Source organism: Balaenoptera ricei, chromosome 4 (assembly GCF_028023285.1).
Source record: "Balaenoptera ricei isolate mBalRic1 chromosome 4, mBalRic1.hap2, whole genome shotgun sequence".
Taxonomy (NCBI): domain Eukaryota; kingdom Metazoa; phylum Chordata; class Mammalia; order Artiodactyla; family Balaenopteridae; genus Balaenoptera; species Balaenoptera ricei.
Genome location: NC_082642.1, coordinates 93,019,866 through 93,038,009, shown reverse-complemented (window position 1 = coordinate 93,038,009; position 18,144 = coordinate 93,019,866). Strand labels below are relative to the sequence as shown.

General features: G+C 52.5%; 1 protein-coding gene across 5 annotated transcripts in view; it reads right to left on the bottom strand.

The window, feature by feature from the left end:
• Window positions 1-18,144, bottom strand: part of SEMA5B (semaphorin 5B) — a 123,537-nt gene that overhangs the window by 74,269 nt on the left and 31,124 nt on the right. The window contains exon 1 of one of the 5 annotated variants that reach the window (XM_059920971.1): window positions 18,067-18,128. The exons of the other annotated variants lie outside the window; for them this stretch is intronic. The gene's annotated coding sequence lies outside the window, so the exon portion shown is untranslated. Of the gene's footprint in view, window positions 1-18,066; window positions 18,129-18,144 lie in introns of those variants that run through there. 5 annotated transcript variants of the gene reach the window in all.

Below are 18,144 nucleotides of genomic sequence, written 5' to 3'. Positions count from 1 at the left end.
TGCCCTGGACCACTTCTTGTGGAAACCAACAGGGGAAGGCTCTGTGGGGAAACTGGGTCACCATGACCCCGAGGGTACACCTGGCCTGTGAGAGTCAACTCTAATCCCTACCCCCTGCCCATCCTTCTCCACCTGACTGACCCCTGGACAGCGTATGCCAAGGGCAAGACAGTGTGCTGGGGGTCTGCATGGAGGAGAGGCGGCCAAGCAAGGAGTTCTGGGGAACGAAGACAAGATCTCCAAGGCTGTCACACAGGCAGAGCCTGACGTCGGCCACTGGGTTTCTGAGCAGAGACAGAGAGCACTTCTGGAGCAGGGAAGGCTCCTCAGAGGAGGTGGCACTTGATCTCCACAGAATTCTGACAGTAGATACAGAAGAGGCAGGAAAGAGAGGTGTGACTTTGCAAGTCAGCCAAGATGCAGTGTGATATGCAGGGATGGAGAGACTCTGAGTGAGGATTCTGGGTATGATGCCAAGTGCTTTGCATTTAGCCATGTGACTGGCAAGTCACCAGGCCCTGCAGGCTGTTGTTCCTCATGTCAGGAGCAGGGCTGGAGTGATGGGAGAGGAGGTTGGGACCATGCTATGGAAGGCCTTGAATGCATTTAATTCAGAGAGAAGCTGGGAGCCATTCATGGCTCTATAGAGACCTGTACTCCTTTTAGCCACAGGCTTGTGGGCGGCAGGGGTCTCTCTTGAGCTGTGCCCCTCCCATGAGTCTGGCCTGGTTAGCCTGACACCTCCAAGCTCCTCCTCATTTCCCTCTTTGGGAATTCCCTCCAATGAGTATATAACCCCCAGAAGAGGATTTCCTCTGGCTCCTGGAAGGACTTATAGCACCCTCCCGGCACCAATTCACAAAATCAGGAACTGTGAACTCTAAATAATTTATAAACATGTTAAATAAGACCAGTTCTAGCTTTGATCCCTGGGGAGCTCACCGTTAATACTTCCCTCATTTAACATCAGCCTGAGCCAGACATCATTAGGAAGGGAAATCTCTGTCTCTCTCTTTTAAAAAATCATGTAGCTTAAATGGCTCGGGATTATTTGTGGCTTTGAATCATTCCTGCCACTGCTCCTTCCCATTACGGGGATAATTAAGAATTGACTATGGTCGGCAAAAAGCATTCGACAGCCAACTTTTTATTTGGTTTTTCAAGTGCTCCAGCCCTCCCTGCCCACCGCCCCCCCCCCCGAAGTCTTCCCTTTCTTGTCCCTGCAGCCTTGCAGCCCAGGTCCCCAGGGGCTCCCCCCACGCAGGTCTGCTGCCTGTAAACACACTGGGGGTCCCATGGAAACCACACACTGAATGGAGGGAAAGCAGGGACACCATTCACTTTCCTCTTATTCCACTGCCCCATTTCCTCCAGGCACCTTGCCTGGTGTCCCTTGGGCCCGGGGCCAGAGTGTGTTTGTTCGGCTGCCCTGGTCACCCGGGAATGGGGTGGGCTCACAGCCCAGGCCTGTCCCCCAGCTGGTCATTCTTTCTTTCGAGAGTCACTCTCTCTGACCGGCTCAGGCAGGATTAGAGGCTTCAGGAAGAAGAGTGTGCCTCTGATGGCAGAAGGAGGGGTCCCCGACACTGGGTGACCTCCAAGGCTGGCCAGTCAGGGCACTGTAGGATGAGGGGTCACCTGTCTCCATCCCCCCAGCCACACAGGCTCCTCAATCTCCTGCTGATCAGAGAAGGCCAGGGGCATCCCGCCAGCCTAATTCTTTGAAGGCAGCACTAGGACTGGGGTCATCTTCATTTCCCTGCCTCCAGTCAGAACTGCATCTAGTAGAGAATCCTAGAAATGCTTTCTGCAGGCTGACTTAAATCTCTTCTGCTGCAGGTTCCATGAATCATAGTTTGTTCTGGGTTCAGAAAGCTGAGGCCCTACCCCTTTTGTATAATAAATCATCACGGAGGGACTTCCCTGGTGGCGCAGTGGTTAAGAATCCGCCTGCCAATGCAGGGGACACAGGTTCGAGCCCTGGTCCGGGAAGATCCCACAGGCTGCGGAGCAACTAAGCCCGTGTGCCACAACTACTGAGTCTGCACTCTAGAACCCGCAAGCCACAACTACTGAGCCTGTGTGCCACAGCTACTGAAGCCCGCATGCCTAGAGCCCATGCTCTGCAACAAGAGAAGCCACCACAATGAGAAGCCCACGCACCGCAACCAAGAGTGGCCCCCGCTCGGCGCAACTAGAGAAAGCCCGCGCGCAGCAACAAAGACCCAACGTAGCCAAAAAATAAATAAATAAAGTTATAAAATCAATCAATCAATCAATCATGGAAACAAATGCACACCATAAAGATGCACAGGAAGTCAAGCTACCTTTCGGGGGAGATTGAGATTAGAACACAAAGAAGCTTCTAGAGCAGCTGCCAAAGTTCTCTTTCTCGACCTGGGTGGTGGTATAAGGCACTAACCTTAATATAACCCATTACTAAAACATCTATTTTGTGGTTTTCTATATTGGTTTTATAATATCTCAGTTAAAATTAGAAGGAAAAAATACATCATCAGAGTGTCAAAACCTGTCAGCTGTGCCATCATTCAGGGTCCCCTCCCCTGAGCCCTTCTTTAGGGTGAACCACCCCACCTCCTTCAACATCTCCATCAAGGTTCAGGATGCCTGCACCAGATGGTTAGTCAAATCCTGTGACATTTGTCTCAAGGGAACCTTTCAGGCCAGGTGCTGCTGGGCCACTTAAAAGGGCAGAGGGCTGGGACTGCCTTGAGCTTCCAGAACAGGCTGCACAACTGTTTTCTGCTGGCTTACTAATAAAGTCTATACAGAGAGAGAATTTGGCCTGAGACTGCCTTTCCTGGTAACCTGTAGTGAGGTGGGAGGAGGCCCATAGCCCTTACCTACCCCTGATGGTTGCAGGTACTGACGTTTACCAAAAAGAACCTAAGAATCTGGCAGGACCTGGTTGGCCAGGGTCAGATCATCTCAGCCCGGCACCAAGTAACTGCTCAATAAATGTTAGCTTCTGTGATTCCCTCCATTACCACTGCTGTGAAGGGGAGACAGGGGTGGTAGGGAACATGGTGTATGAAGAGAACAGAGGAAGGAGGAGAGAGAGACAAGGGCAGGTCACCCTCTGGTTTGGCCTTTAGTGAGACATTCATTCATCAGCCTCATAACTGGTCCTGCTGTGAAGAGGGATATAAATTAACAGCTGGCAAGGCTGATAGAAGCCACCCTTACCATCCTACAGTGTTCTGCTATAGAGGGGTTGCCCATAATTCTCCAATAACTTGCCCACCTCTTCTCATTGGCTGCCTCCCCCATGGGGCCCCCATAGGTTCTTTCAAAACAGGGCCACTCCCAGGTATCGAAAGCTGCAGAGATGGGCCCAAAGGCTCAGAGTGGGCCCTCCCCTTGGGTCTGCTTGCCCAACTGCCCCATGCCCACAGTTAGTGAGATGCCTGACAAAGTGCTTGGACATCCCCTAACAACTCCCATTATGGCCAGGGGACAGACTCATTATTAGGAGGGTGTCTGGATTTGCCATTAAAGTCCTCTTTCTTTGTCACTTGTCAGTTGGGGACTGCCAATCTGTCCATGTCTCTTTATGTCCATCTGTAGTCTTCTGTTTGGACCCATGTCTTTATCGTTTTGTTCTCTCTCTCTCTGACGCTCTTGGGCTCCCCTGATCCAACCAAAAGCCACGGTGGAATTCTGGGCACGTCATAAATGTTTTTCTTTGAGAATAATGACAAGGGAAGCTACATAGGAGAAAAGAGAAAGGTAGATTTTATTCTAGATTTGTTCAGTACAGGAGATTCCCCAGGGACAAGACTGAAAACGTGAAGGCCCTAAAAACACATATAAGGGAAAAGAATAATTTTCTCCACTGTTTGGTCCCAAGGACTTCTTTGAAATATATTATTTCAAATATATCTCTATATTCTGAAACTTTTTCAGAATGAATAACGTGTTTAGGATGGGGTGTTTGTACGTTCCTAAACCATTTCTAAAAATTATTCAATAAGATTTTATGTTAAAGTGACATCAATCTTTTCATCTGCATATAATGATGCATCTTGTTTGACATTCCTTTCTAAATGACCTACAGAAAAATCAATTGTTCCTAGGAATCCAAGTACATTTCCACTTATAAGTGCAGAGGAAAGTAAAATAAATTACTTCAGTCAAGTATGGGAAAAATTTTGTCCTCAGCAACTCAAGTTGTTAAAGTATTGGGTCCAGGATTCGGAGGTAGTTGTGTGGAGGGGTGAGAGCGTCACAGCGTTTAACAAAGCTACTAAAACACACACAAAACATGGCCCAGAGGCTCAATGCTGCAGACAGCAGGCGTCTTTGGGGTTTGGGTCTAGAGGAAGCTGGGGGGTCTCCCAAGCAAATCCCGCCCCCCCCCACCCCCAGCCATGATGGCCATGCCATTGTATGGCTCCAATCTGTTCCCTAAGTCTCCTCCTGCATATGAAAGAAACAGACCATATTTGGGAAAACAGGGTGCAAATCAAGAGACAAATTAACATGTGAAAAAGGAGAGAAGCTTGTCTCAATCTAGGCAAATCTTCAGTTTTTAGGACTCTGGAAAGACGATGAAAATGAAGTGTTAGAAGAATCAAAAATGACTCAAGGTGATGGCTCAGAGAATGGGGCTGATTAGATAAAGTTCTTCAGAGCAAATTGTGTTCAGTGAGATTTAAAGATTTCCCTCTCCTTTCTTTCCACAATTCCTTTTCTGAAAATAAGTGCTTTTCTGTTTCTCGCCAACACCAAGTCCAGAAAACATAATACTGTCCTTTGTTTTACTCTAAGTGTATTGTAGATGGATTCTTCTGTTCAAGGTTCTGCCTACTTCTTAAAAACTGTCTGAAGAGAAGAGACGCTAGACTTCTGAAAGAGCAGGCGCTTTTATAAGGGGAAACTTGGAATTATTAGCAGAATACACTGTAACATACAATTTGATATACTCAACAAGCTACTTTCATTTTTTTTAAAATCAATTACTTACAACTATTTTGATGTTTCGAAACAAAGGGACATCAGGCCTTGTGAAAATCACCAAAAAGAAAAAAGTTTTATACCCTACGTTCATTTTCTTTCTAATATTTGAAAAATCAATCTCTTTTCCCCGTGCCTCTAAATTTCTGAGAATGTTTAAATCCAAGATAAGACACTTCTGGTGCTCTGCAGAAGGCAGGAGGGGCAGGATGGGGCAGGCTTCAGACACGTGTGCACGTATGGATCCAGCTGTGTGTCTGTGTGTGTTGGCCCTCCCCCTCCGTCCTGCAGTGCAAATGGTGGGTAGAAGGGAAACAAGGTGTACACACACACACACACACACACACACACACACACACACACGAAGGGGCATCCACTCAACCAAGAAAAAAACTCTCAGCTGAGGTTAACCCCATAACCCTGCATTTACTCCACCCTCTTCAAAAGAGATTTGAAATTCTTTCCCAAACTTTGCTGTGCTTTCCATGAGAATGGGGATGTTCCTGCATAAAACATGAGTGTGGGAGGGCACGGAGCAAGCAGGCTTGGGAGAGCCTTGGGGAGTTGGGGGGAGTGGGCAAGGAGAACAGAGCAGTGGGGGAAGGGAAGGCAGGCTGTTTTCTCAGGCTGCATTTCTTGCAGGCTCCTTGGAGACCAGAGAAAGGCCGGGAAAGGTCTCAGCTGGGGCCAGGCCACTCACAGAACCAGTGGAAGGCAGGATGCTGAACCTGACCCGATGGAGCTGGAGCGGAGATTTGAGGACCTCCAGGAAACTGATGCAACCATCTGCACCAAGGAAGGAGAGAGGGTTTGGGTGAGGGGAAAGGCCTAGAGGGGAGAAAAGCAGGAGAAAGGAGGAAGGGAGGTCCTCATTGCTTAATAAAGCTTTCTTAATAAGGGAGAACGCCCTTATTAAGCACTGAGGATGGTGGCACTGTCCCCCCTCTGGACCGCTGGTTCACGGAGGGCAGGGACAAAGGTTCTGTTTCTTTTGGTGTCATCACACAATCCAATCCAGCGCTGGGCCTTTGCCATGCTGTTTTGTGAATGACTGCAGGTGGCCAGACAGGATTCTTAATCTGTTATCAGCATCCCAGTGAGCAGGATTTAGGGGTCTGCAAGAGGTCTTCTCACTGGCAAACCAGTTATTAGTATTGCTTGAATTAACTCAGCGATGGGCTAAATGCCAGCAGCGGGAGCGAGATGTTAGGGCATTCTGCTCCTCTGGGGGGAGAGGCGTTGTTAAAGTCACTGGGCCCTGCTCTCTCCAGAGGCTCTGAAAGGGCAGGCCCGTTCACGCTGCTGAGGGAGCACGTGGGGACGATCAGAGCAGGCAATCTGTGAGGCGGCTCATTCTCAGGTCCGCGGTGATGCCCTGTACAGGTCACTAGATTGCAGGCCCACTTCTGCGGGCTCCTCCCTACGGGGACTGGGGTGGAAGCCACCTTGAGTCCCTTTCTGGAAAAAGCCAGGGTATACATAGTGCATTTGTTTTTATTTTGTATTGTTTTTGTAATTTTGAGAATTTAATGATGCCTTCAAGATAACTCGGCTGTGCTCCAGAATGTGGCTACTACATTTTTGCAAGTCACTAGTTACTGCAAGGTAGGTAAGGGTGAGCTCAGCCATAAAGCTGCAGTTGGAAGGGGGCCTCCCTGAGATATTCTAGAGCCGTGGTCCTCAAACCTGAGCTGCATTGGCATCACCCAGACGACATGGTAAACACAGGTTGCCAGGCCCCAAGGCCGGAGTTTTTGCTTTTGTGGTCTGGGGGGAGGCCTGAGGATCTGCATTTCTAACAGGTTCTCAGGTGATGCTGCTGCTGGCCCGAGGACCACACTGTGGTTCCCCTGTTCTAGAACACCCCCCTCATTCTATATATGTGGAACAGGCATCGGGGCTTTAGTAGTAGAGCCAAGTACAGTCGTCCTTCAGGTTGTATATAAATCAAACACACCTCTCTCCATCCCCCATCTGTCCAGGTAGGGTCTACAGAAACACCAGCCACCTGGGTCCCACGGGAGGGTCCAAATCGGCAACTGGGAGGAAGTGATCAGTCCCACAGAAGGACAGGCAGACTGCAGAGGAGGAGGAGAGGCGGGGGGCAAACGGACTGTGGAAACAACCCAGAGCGGAGACTTGGGGCACTGGGGAGCCTCCTGCCAGCCCTGGGGGACGGAGATTAACGAGACCCTCCAGGACTTGGCAGTATGGGAGCAGCCCTGCTGCTTCCAGCTGTGAGTTGACCCCCCCACATCTCGGTTATCTCCTGAAAGCCTTGGGGTGAGGCCTGGAAAGCTCTGCTGGGAGAACAGCCAGAAAGCCAATTAATCTGGACCCGGACTGGGCTCCCACAGCTGTGTGAGGGCCACCACGTCTCCATCAGCCTCCCCTAGACTGGAGCTCCTCAAAGTCGGAGGTGGTGTCTTCTAGCGCAGGGCTCGCAAGAACTCGATAAAAGTTGGATAAAGAACTGAATGCAGCCCTCCTGCTCCTGCAAAAGTGGGCTCTGCCTTCAGTATACTCCTCGACGGGAGTAACCTCTGCTTACACTTTCAGCATGAGTCTCCCAGGCTGGGAATAGCCTGTTACTAATTGGCACAGTATGGGCAGCGGGGTCCCCTTCTCCAAATGCCCTCTCCACCTCTCTCTCCTTGCCCCACTAGGGAATAAATCTTTTCTGACCAGCACATGTTCTGACAAACTCAATACCCCTACTTGGGGGCCTGGGCTGGGAACCCCCAGCCCTATCAGAAGTTCTCTTGCCCACCCATCCGGTTCCCAGGCTCAGAGCCCCCTGGTTCCCGGCAGCCAGCTGTGAGTTAGCGCTGCTGCCTGATGCTGCCCAGGGTCAGGTGGTGGGGAGAAAGGCCCCTGGTGCAGAGCTGCCCTTGGCTTCTCCCTGTAAGCTGACCTTGAACTGGCCCAACAAGGCCCCTCACGGGCTTCCTGGTCTGTGCCTGGTCTCACGTACGCAGACTTGCACCCTCTGTGGGAACACACGAGGGCCTCTGGCCCACTGAGTGACCTCTCTGTCCCTGTTCCACGCTAGGTGAGTCTCATGTCAGTCCCGGAATTTATATAAACCCAGGCCTGGCTCTGTGGGCCCTGTGCTTCTATATGACCAGCCAGCCCAGAACAGAATAGACATATAGTAGGTGGGGACCCAGCTCTGTCCAGGGACCATGAAACTGCAAACCTCAGAGCATTATCACAACACTCTAGGTTCAAAAGCTGCAAATCACAGAGCTGTTTATTGCCCCAAAGCTGCCCGGATCATGAGATTTCTCTCCCCTTCTCGAATGCCCTTCCAGCTTTTCAGAGAAAACTGGCTCCTTGAGGGAGATGGAACCAGGAAAAGTGGGGAAGGGCAAAGGCTCCCAAACATTTGCTGGGGTAAGCAGATTCTACATAGTTAGATGAGACCATGGAGACTCAGGGCCTAAGACAATATGCTGGGGCTTCCTTGGGGCGACTCTAGATCCTGGAAGCACTGTGCAGCCAGCTCCCCATCCCTGCTCTTTAGAGGCCATTCGTTTTGGGATTGTAAATTGACTCGCCGGAATCAAGCATCATTAGGGGATAAAAATTGCTCCAAATGGATCCCAGAAGGCATTTCAAAGCCCAGCAGGCTGATTAGGCAATGATTTGCTGCTTTGTGCCACCTGAAGCACCTCTCCGCTCTATTCCACAAATCAGAATTTGGCCATAATTTCTCTGCAACATGAGGCTTCCTGTAAGTCCCTCCTCTGTGCTGGGGTGGGCAGGGGAGCCTGACTTCTAGCTCTGAAGACAAGTTTCTGCCGAGTAGAGGGGCGGCATGGGGGAGGGGGGCTGGCCCTGCCTACTCAAGGAGAAAGGAAGGGCACTCCTTAGCCAACTTCTTCACCTGCCCCCCAGACTCACTGTCACACAAAGGGATCCGAGGGTCTTTCTCTCTCTCCTCACTCTGGCTCCCATCTACACATATCAGGTCCTGAGACATCTCTCTGTGAAGCTCTCCTGGATTGGTGACGAGCAAAGCCACCAACGCCCCACAGAGATTCTGATCAATAAGAAACTCAAGAGGCTGCTTCTCCTCTTGTTTGCGCTTCCTCATTGCATTGGCCAAAAAGTTCATTCGGTTACTGAATACATTGTTCAATAAAATTCTTGGTGAAAACGAAAAAAATGTCATTTATTTTTACTTAAAACCGAGCGAACTTTTTGGCCAACCCAATATTTTGCCTAAAAGGATGAGACTTAATCCAAGCAAGGTACAGAATCCTCCTGATTGGTTTATTTCTTCACTGGTGCATAACAGGATGTCTGTCTCACTCTGCATGCTCCCCAAGGCCAGGCTCATCTCAGTCACTTGGTACGGGATCCAGAAAGCTTCAAGCAAGTGCACATGCATCACACACACCTTGGGTGCTGAACCCATCCTGGCCTTGGGGGCAAACGTCAGGAGGGAAGAGCAGTGCCCTGCAGTGGGATTCTCCTTCCCAGACCTCATCCCCCACAGGTGGAGGCCTAATCCAGCACCCTTGAGCTTCACCACCACATGTGAACCAGGAAGATCTGGAAGTTGGTGGAGGCTGGAGAGGACTAGACCTGATCCTCAGGCTAAACTGGATGGGAACATGCGTGAGAGCACGGAGCCCAGAGCTCAGGTGTCGGCACTCCCAAGCCAAGGATGGGTACACTTCAGTTGGCCTTGCTGAGATCCAGTCCCATGAGGCCAAAGGAGAGATGGCAGCAGCAGCAGCATTAATGGGAACTAACATGCTCAACCGAGGTAATTTTGCCCCCATCTAAAGATATTTTTGGTTGTCGCAAATGAAGGTGCTACTGGTAGGTAGAGGCCAGGGATCCTGATAAACATCCTGCAAGGTACAGGACAGCCCCCCCCTCAATAATTATCCAGCCCCAAATGTCAGTGGTGCTGCTGTTGAGAAACCCTGCCCTAAACCCTGCTGCTCCCCACACCCCCATGCCATGTTTTCGGAATAATAAGATCAGAATCTCAAATGAGTCAAAATCACGGTCCTCCATTCCTGCCTTGGACTTTGGCAAGCTCCAAAGGATCAGGATATATTGGAAAAGTGGGGTGCACTGTTGTCCCCTACACGAACCTCTGGAAAGTTGGAGATATTCCCCAAAGGGAACTCAGAAGTCATCATGTTCAAACATACTCATTGTATGAAACTTATGGAGATATAAGCAAAGACTGTACAATCACAAGGGAGAAGAAAACATGATCACAGACACGTTTGGGATGCTAGAGAGATGGGCATCCCTGTGAGTCAAAGGGAGAGTTAAGGGCCCCGGCGGGAATACAGGAAGCATGACTTCAACTCGGCGCGCAGCAGCCTCACAGCCCTCCTTACTTCCGGAGGAGCCCAAACTGAAAACAGAGCCCCAACCACTGAGGAGGACGGCTTAGATGGCGACACAGGGGACAAAGCTATGAGAGTGTCCCTGCGTCCCACGGACTGCGTCTCCCCAGCCTCATCGTGTTTCATTTTGCACATTCGAGGTGGGGACCTGCCACTGTTCCAGTGCCCTTTCCTGGCAGTGCTGGCAGCAACCTGGCCCTCAGGAGCCCAGCAGCCCATGGGTCCAAGTAGAAGGACTGAAGGGCCCTTTTCAGTGGCTCCAGGATGGTGATGTCAGAGTGGGAGGAGGTGACAAGCCACATGGCGGGGAAAGAAAACCAGCAGGGCTTTGGCAGCAAGAGTGCAGTTGGCCCCAAAGCTGGAAACACCTGTGAGTAGCGGGCATGTTGGGGCCACCATCCCTCCACAGGCTCTAAGGCACATCTCCCAGCCAGGAGAGGGGAGCCAAGAGAGAAGCTTCTCCTTCCAGGGTGCCCTTACTCCTGAGAAAAACACCTGCGGTCCCAGTTCCCTGATGCCCCACCTCCTCCCCCAGGCTGGCCCTGCTCCCGAGATCTTCCACCCCACCCAGCTGGCATGGGGTGGGGCAAATTAATGTCTAGTCTCTGAAAATAAAGCCGAAGAGCTGGTCCACTCTGGCTCACGTGGGCATGGCCAGTGAACATGCAAAGGGACATCTGTCCAAGTACTCACCACTGGCAGCTCCACCGCAGGCTCCCGGCGCCCCAGACGTGGTATGGGGAAATCAGACAGCGGCAGGAGAAGCAATCCTGGGGCAGCCAGCACCGGCAGCCCAGCAGTCCAGCAGAGCCCAGGGGAGCAGCGGGCTCTCCCACAGCTCACCCCCAGCGCCAGCCTGAGGACCCAGCCCCTGCCTGGGATCAGGACTAGGGCCACAGGCACACCCGGCTCCCAGGTCTCAGAAAGGGGCTGGGGGCTTCCTTGGGCTGATGAGTCCCCGCTAGTGTTTCTCAGTCCAGGGGCCCAGGACTGCTGTTACTGCGTTCAGAGAGAAAGCACTTCCCTGTAAAATCAACCCAGGCTGCTGCGTTCAGGTTAGCAAGAAAACATCTCTGTCCTGCCTGGCGGCTGCAGTGGCTTGATCCGGCCACAGGGAAAGCAGGACACAGCGCAGCAGCCCACCCGAACGGCTCTGACCGTCTCTCGCACTGCCAAGCCTCGCTCCCAGCACCAGACAAAAGCACTGGAAACAGCTCGTAGCCCCAGCTGTGACACACCAATCAGCAGCGCCCAGGCTGTCCTCCGGCCAAGCCCCGGTCACCCCACTGGAGGCTGGCTTCCTCTCCCCAGTTTCCTCAAAGGCACCTGAGGATGCTTTAGGATGCTATATCCTCATGGAATGGATTGCCCATTCCAGAAATACTCCAACTTTGGCTGGACCAGAGAGCAGTGGTGTAATGCTAAAGCCTGGCTTAGGGAGACAGAGAGACCTTCCAGAGTTTGTGTGTGTGGGTGAGCAAGAGGGGGAATGTAAGAGGATTGTGTGTGTGTGTGAGAGTGTGAGAGGCTGTGTGTGCATGCATGCATGCGAGTGAGAGAGGAGCATGAGAGGTCTGGAGAGAGAGAAAGAGAGAGAGAGAGTGTGTGTGTGTGTGCAGGAGGCGGGTATGTGCATCTTCCTAGGGTGTCTGTCCCTCTCTCTCCTCCTGGATTTTGAGACGGAAGGGGTGGGGGGATGGGTGGTGAGAGACTCAGATTCCAGAACAGGCAGGAGGCACCATCCCTTCCTCCCACCCCGAGGGCGATAATGCCACCCCTCGCTCCTGCCGCCTCCACAGCTGCTGCTGTCAGCAGTCGGCTTCCTCTGCCGAACACTCTCGGGTAACAACTTTGGAAGAAGCAGCATTTCAAAAGAGTCGGCGGCACGATCCCTCCTTTTTCCAGTCCAGGTCCTTTCCTGCCCCCATTTTGGCCATTGTCCTCCCTGCCGTGCTGTCCCAAGGCACGTTCTCCAGAAGGTGGACAGCCCAGAAGCCTCCCCTACCTGCTCCCCTCTGAGCCACCTTCCTGGAAGTCCTAGCTATGGGAGGAGAAGGAGGAAGACAGGAACCAGGGTGAAGGATCTGGTAGAGGGATGAGTGTTTTGGAGAAAGGTCACCATCAAGCTCTGCCACCCCAGACCAGAAAGTCATCAGCTTGACCACACAAGGTGACCACCTAGGCAGCTCAGCGCTGTGGGTAACTGCCCAGGCTCAGGGTTTAGGCAGAACCAAGACTTTAAAACGTATTAATTGTGTGATCTTGAGCAAACTGCTAAACCTCTGAGACTGTGTCCTCAAATGAAAACCGGGAATATTAATGTCTACTTTATAGGATGGCTGTGGGGATCAAATGAGGAATGAGCAGAGAAAGCCAAACACAAAACAGGGCGAGCCAGGCTGGAGAACAGGACCCCAGCAGGGGCTGCAGGAATCATCGGGGAGAAGAGGGCACAGAGCCTTGGGGGTGGACAGAGCTCAGAACCCCAGAATGTCAGCCTGGGGTTTTCTGAAATGGAATTCAGGCACCACTGCAGAGTGGCTGTATCAGCACCAACAATCAGAAGCCAAACTGAGGCCTAAATAGAAGAGAGCCGAGTTTCTCCAGAGACCAAGAGGGAAGTAAAGTCATGGCCACACTCCACCAGAAAATCCTCCACAACCACCAATGCCCATGGAGATGATGGGGGGCGGGGGGTGGAGGGCACAGCCCAAGGATCTGGGCCTGGAGTCAGCCCTGGGGCAGGAGAGGCTTAATCACAGGTTGCCCTGAAACGGGCTTGCCTGGGCGGCACACAGTTTACATCCTGGAGCCCCCTCTGGCAGAGGAAAAGCTAAGAGGGCATGGCACCCAAGCTTAAGAGGTAGGCCTGGCTCTGCTGGACAGCAAGGGGGAAAGGGGAGCACTGGCGGGGTAGAGAAGAGGTGATGGTCATGAATGCTCAGGCCAGAACCTCAAAAGAGGCAGCCCAGTACCATGGAGAGATCCTGGCTGGGGGAGCAAGGAGGCTTGCGTTCTAATCCCCATTCTGCCAACAACTGGCTGGGCTGCTGGCCCTCTGTGTCTTCCTCTTTGTGGAAGAGCATACCTGTGGTCTTCAAACTTTTTTTTTCAGCAGCAGAACCCATTTTTCAAATGAAATCTATCCAGAACATCTACATCTAGATCGGATAGAAGCAGAAGTACACTGGTGCGCAGGGAACTGAACCCTGGACGCTCAGCCTCTCTCAGCAGCTCTCAAGGTAGCTGGGAGGAACCCCAGTGCTCCCCAGAGCACAGCATGAAACTATAGTACTAGCTGTCTCTGAGGGCCTTTCACCTCTCTAACGTCAAGGCTTTTTATCCTCAGGGGAAGTTAAATAGACACCAGCTTGGATGGGCACCAGCTGGAGGGCAGAGCACAAGAGGGTCCCAGGGGAGGGAGCAAGCTACTTGCCCCCACTTAGAGCACCTGTTGGGCCTGCAGGCCCTGAAGCAGAGGCTGCGGCTACGGATGGCAGAAGGGAGGCCCGCCGGGGCCCGGGCTCCAGGGTGACAAATGTACCACACAGCAAGGCCAGATGGATGCCCCTGCCTTTGGCACTGTGGCTCTTCGAGGAAACACTGGGCTGCTTTTCCTAACGTGGATCGTTGCAGGCTCCCTCTCTCCCCAGCTCAGCCAAATCATAAATCTAGCCTGCCAGGGGCGCTGGCTGCCCTGACCCCGGCCCTGTGCATCCTCCGTCTTGGCCTCGCCTCCTGCCAAGCTGGAGATCCAGGCACGGGCAGCAGATGGAGGGGCCGTATATGGAGCTGGGCCCATGTGGGTTGACGGTCCTGTCTTGGCTTGGTTTTCCAGAATGTTCTCCATCCAGATTTTTCTTTTTCCCTCTGACTCCTTCCCTCCTGTCCAGGATTCTGCCAGGGGCTTTGCCCTCGCCCCCCCCTCACTCCGGCTCCTCAGCCCTTCAAGAGTTTTAAGTCTGACAGAAATTGGGAAGCTCTGTGAGAACTTGAAGTCGGAGACTGCCTTCTCCCTGCCCCCAGCCTCCCGAAAGGAAGCGGGAGGGGCAGTCCGCCTGCACCAGCCCCCTTGCACTGTTCTCACCGAGGCAAAGGCGCCTCAGCTAGAGATGCAGACACAGCCGGCCACGGGCAGCCCCCGGATTCTGTTTCTCGGAGGGAACGCAAGCAGCCTCACGGCGGGAGGGTTTTATTTCTTCCTTGGTCCATCTTCAGTCATTTCTTTCCCACTGCCACCCACTGTCCTCTATCCACACTGTCCTCTGTTCTCTACCCACATCCCCAGGAGAGGGAAGGTTCAGAAAAGGAACTCCCCGGCTCCCCACCCCCAGACTTCCCTGCTGCCTTCCCTGCCTCTTCTCCGTGCTTTTCTCATGAATTCAGCACATTACTCTGTGTGGCCCTTTATGGCTTGTAATCTGCTTGTTTACCCTTCACAGCCGTGGGGTGGGGGGGTGTCCCCAGCTCCCTTTTTCAGGGGTGGAGGCCGAGGCTCAGAGGGTCTGACTTGTTGGCAGTGGGTGGAGACTAGACCTCCGTTTCTCACTTTATCATGGCTCTCTTCTCCTCGCTTCTCTTCTGCTCTCTCAATTTTCCCTCTTCTCTATCTCTACCCTCCTCTCTTCTCCCCTTTCTTTCTGGCATCTCTTCTCAACCATTCCTCTGCCCCCCAAAAAGATCTCCTCCAGACCTACCTGAGGTCTGAGCAGAGGGGGACCTCAAGACCACCTCACCCCATCACCTGGTTTACAGGTGAGGAGACTGAGGCCACATTGTTTGGCTGGGTCCCCAGACCTCTCCCCCATCTCCATCGGGGCACAGGGGCAGCTGTGGGAGGCCAAGAGAGGTAATGGATTTCTTAAGTCATCCTGATTTATTACTTGGAGCATTTCTAGGGCAGAACCCAGACAAATGCTCGCTGGCGTGCTCCCTCCCTTCCTCTGCAGCAAAGATGCTGCATCTCTGTATAATGCTTGTGCCCTATTTCACTTAGAAGGAAAGGTCAAGGTCATGTGTCTCTGCAGCCAAAGTTACCAGCAGGCAGAGTCTCTGAGAAGTTCATCTGCTCCCGGCTTTCACTCCCAGGCCGGGAGGCCCTGTTTCTCTCCTTGCTGGGTCTCATTGTCACCTGGGGACAGAGATCCCCCAGGCTCTATGGATCACTCTTTCTCTTCCTCACACTCCCGCTTCAGGGCATCGCCCCCTTAGATGCAACCCTAAGCGGTCAGCGCACACGGTCTGGGCGCCGCCGTGCTGGGCACAGTGACAAGCTTGGCTGTGCGCAGCTGTCAGAAGCAGGGCCATGGTCTGTCAGGAAGGTTCCTCACAGGAGCCCTCCTGGGGCCCTCCATCCCTGACCGCACAGCTGCCCGATCACTCTCTCTCCCAGGGCCCGGCCCCACAAAGCCAAGCGCCAGGGTGGCTTTGCAAACCCTCTTGGAGTGCTCTGAACTGAGAGTCCTGTTTCACCTCAGGGTCACTCAGAGCAGCCAGCAGAGGGGGCCTGCGAGGCAGGAGGGGCTAGCCGGGGAAAGCGGAAAGGACATGGGCTTTGGAATCAAAAGGCATGGGCTGAGTCCTCATCTATCGTTCCTTGACCTCACCTCAAGCGAGTCATTCCTCTGAGCCTCCATTTCTCATCTGTTAAATGGGGGAGAGAAAAGTTCCGGGCTTATCTATTTCACCAGGTATGACAGGATTAAACAACAGCGTGCAGGTGAACATGCTCTGGAAATGGATGTTAAGTCAAGACTACGATTCCCGAGGTCTGCAGAGCTGCCAATATTCCACTCCATCCACAGGGCACCAAGCCTACCCTGCAAGGTGACTCATTTTGTTTTAGGACACTGCCGCCCAGCCTCCTCTATGAGTGGCTTTGTTGACTCCTGGCCTCCTTGAGTCCCCAGGTAGGAGCCTGTGGGTGTATGCTCCCTCTTCCCAGGGGCTCCAATAGGTGAAAACACACTCCAACTCTCATCTGCTCAGCTCGTTACAAGAAGTGGAGAGATTTACTCCCGAGGCCTTCATTATCACCTAATTGTGTTCCCACTGAAAACTCATTAATTAGCCATTCTAAAGCTGTCAGCACATTTAAATAGGTTCATAGTCTTAGAGATGTTTAGAGCTGGAAGAGAACTTTGGCAAGTCCAACATGTTTAACCCTCTCGTGTTAGAAATAAGGAGAGTGAGGTCCAGAGAGGTTAACTGACTCAACCAAGGTCACACAGCAGGCTAGTAACGAAATTGAGGCTAGAAATCCAAGTCACTGAGTTCCAGCCCAGAGACCCTCCTTCCCACTACAGCACTTTCTGAAAAGAAAGCAATGTCACCCTTCACCTTTCATCATCTATTCTTCTCCCAAAGGAGCAATTCTAGATTGAGGTATGACCCCAGTTGGAAGAAAATATAAATGTGGAATTTTAAGTAGACTTAAAAAAATAATGATATATGTACCCGAGCCAGATGATAATCAGCTGTAACATGGGCACTGTGTCTCCTGGGGGTGAGGACAGCAATGACCCTCCCCTTCCTGGGGAGGAGCAGACATATGAACTGGACCAGGAGAGCTAGAGGCTGGCTCTGTGGAGACCAGCAGCATCAGGTTAATGCAGATTCTTGGCCCCCACCTGGACATCCTGGCCCAGAATCTCTGGAGTGGGACCCAAGAATCTGCATTTTGAGTACCACAGGCTAAAAGAGGTTCTAAAAAAGAAACAACAACAAACATATACAACTATGGAAACTTGGAGAGGAAAGGAGAAAGTGTGGTCGAAGTAGACTGCTAATGAAAGGAGCAAGGGAGCAGCCCTCCAGAAGGATCTGATGGAGCAAGGGCAGGAGCTGGGCTGAAAGCAGCGTGAAGGAGGCGCAGGCACCCAGGGAGGCTCAGGCCGGGGAACCGGGGGAGTGCCTACCCTGGAGCCAAGGTTCTCAGGCACGGTGGGCGCCGGCCCAGTGGTCATGAGATAAGTATTTTCCAGGACAAAGGTTTCAACCTGAGGCCCAGGCAGGAATGGCGAATGGCTCCACAGCCGTCAGTGTGCACCGGGCACTGTCCCGAGTCCTCACGTATGTTAACAAATCCAATCCTCTTTAAACTCTGTGAAGTGGGGGCACTGTTACTACCCCGTGCCACAGTGAGGAAACAGGCTAGGAAACTGGCCACAGGGCCAGTAAGTGGCAGAGCAGGGACTCGGACCTTCTCCGACTCCCCCATGCTGCCTCCTGCCTCAGGAAAAGATCAGAAGCTCGCCATGTGGCCTGAGGTGCACAAAATTTCCCGACGGGGGGTTTATGGCATGTTTTGAGGGATGCACCTTCTCTGTGCACTGCATCCCTGGCCTCTGCCACCAAATGACAATAGGGTTCCCAAGTCACCTGTGTGTGCGGCAGTGGGTCTGACCCAGGAGCACCACCTGGGTGGGAGTCAAGGATGGCGTGGGAAGACGCCTTGAATCCCACAGGCTTGCTCTGCAAGGGACTGCGCTGGGAAGGGAGTTGGCTGGACCACAGGAGGGAGCACCTGGGAGAAACAGGGTAGATTTTTGTATCCAAGACCCCCTCAAAGCTTAGGCTACTGGGCTGCTGCAGGAGGGGTGAGGAAGGGTGATGTTGAAGCAAGAAGGAAAGGAGTGAGAAGAAGCCATAAACTCAGACACCCAAGGTGTGAAAGGGAAAGAGCCCAGGTGAGTCTGAGTGTGGGATTCACCTCACTGCCTTCAGCTGCCCTCATCGTCTCCTCATTCTCTCGCACGGTGGCAAAGACTGGCCACGGCTCTCAGAATTT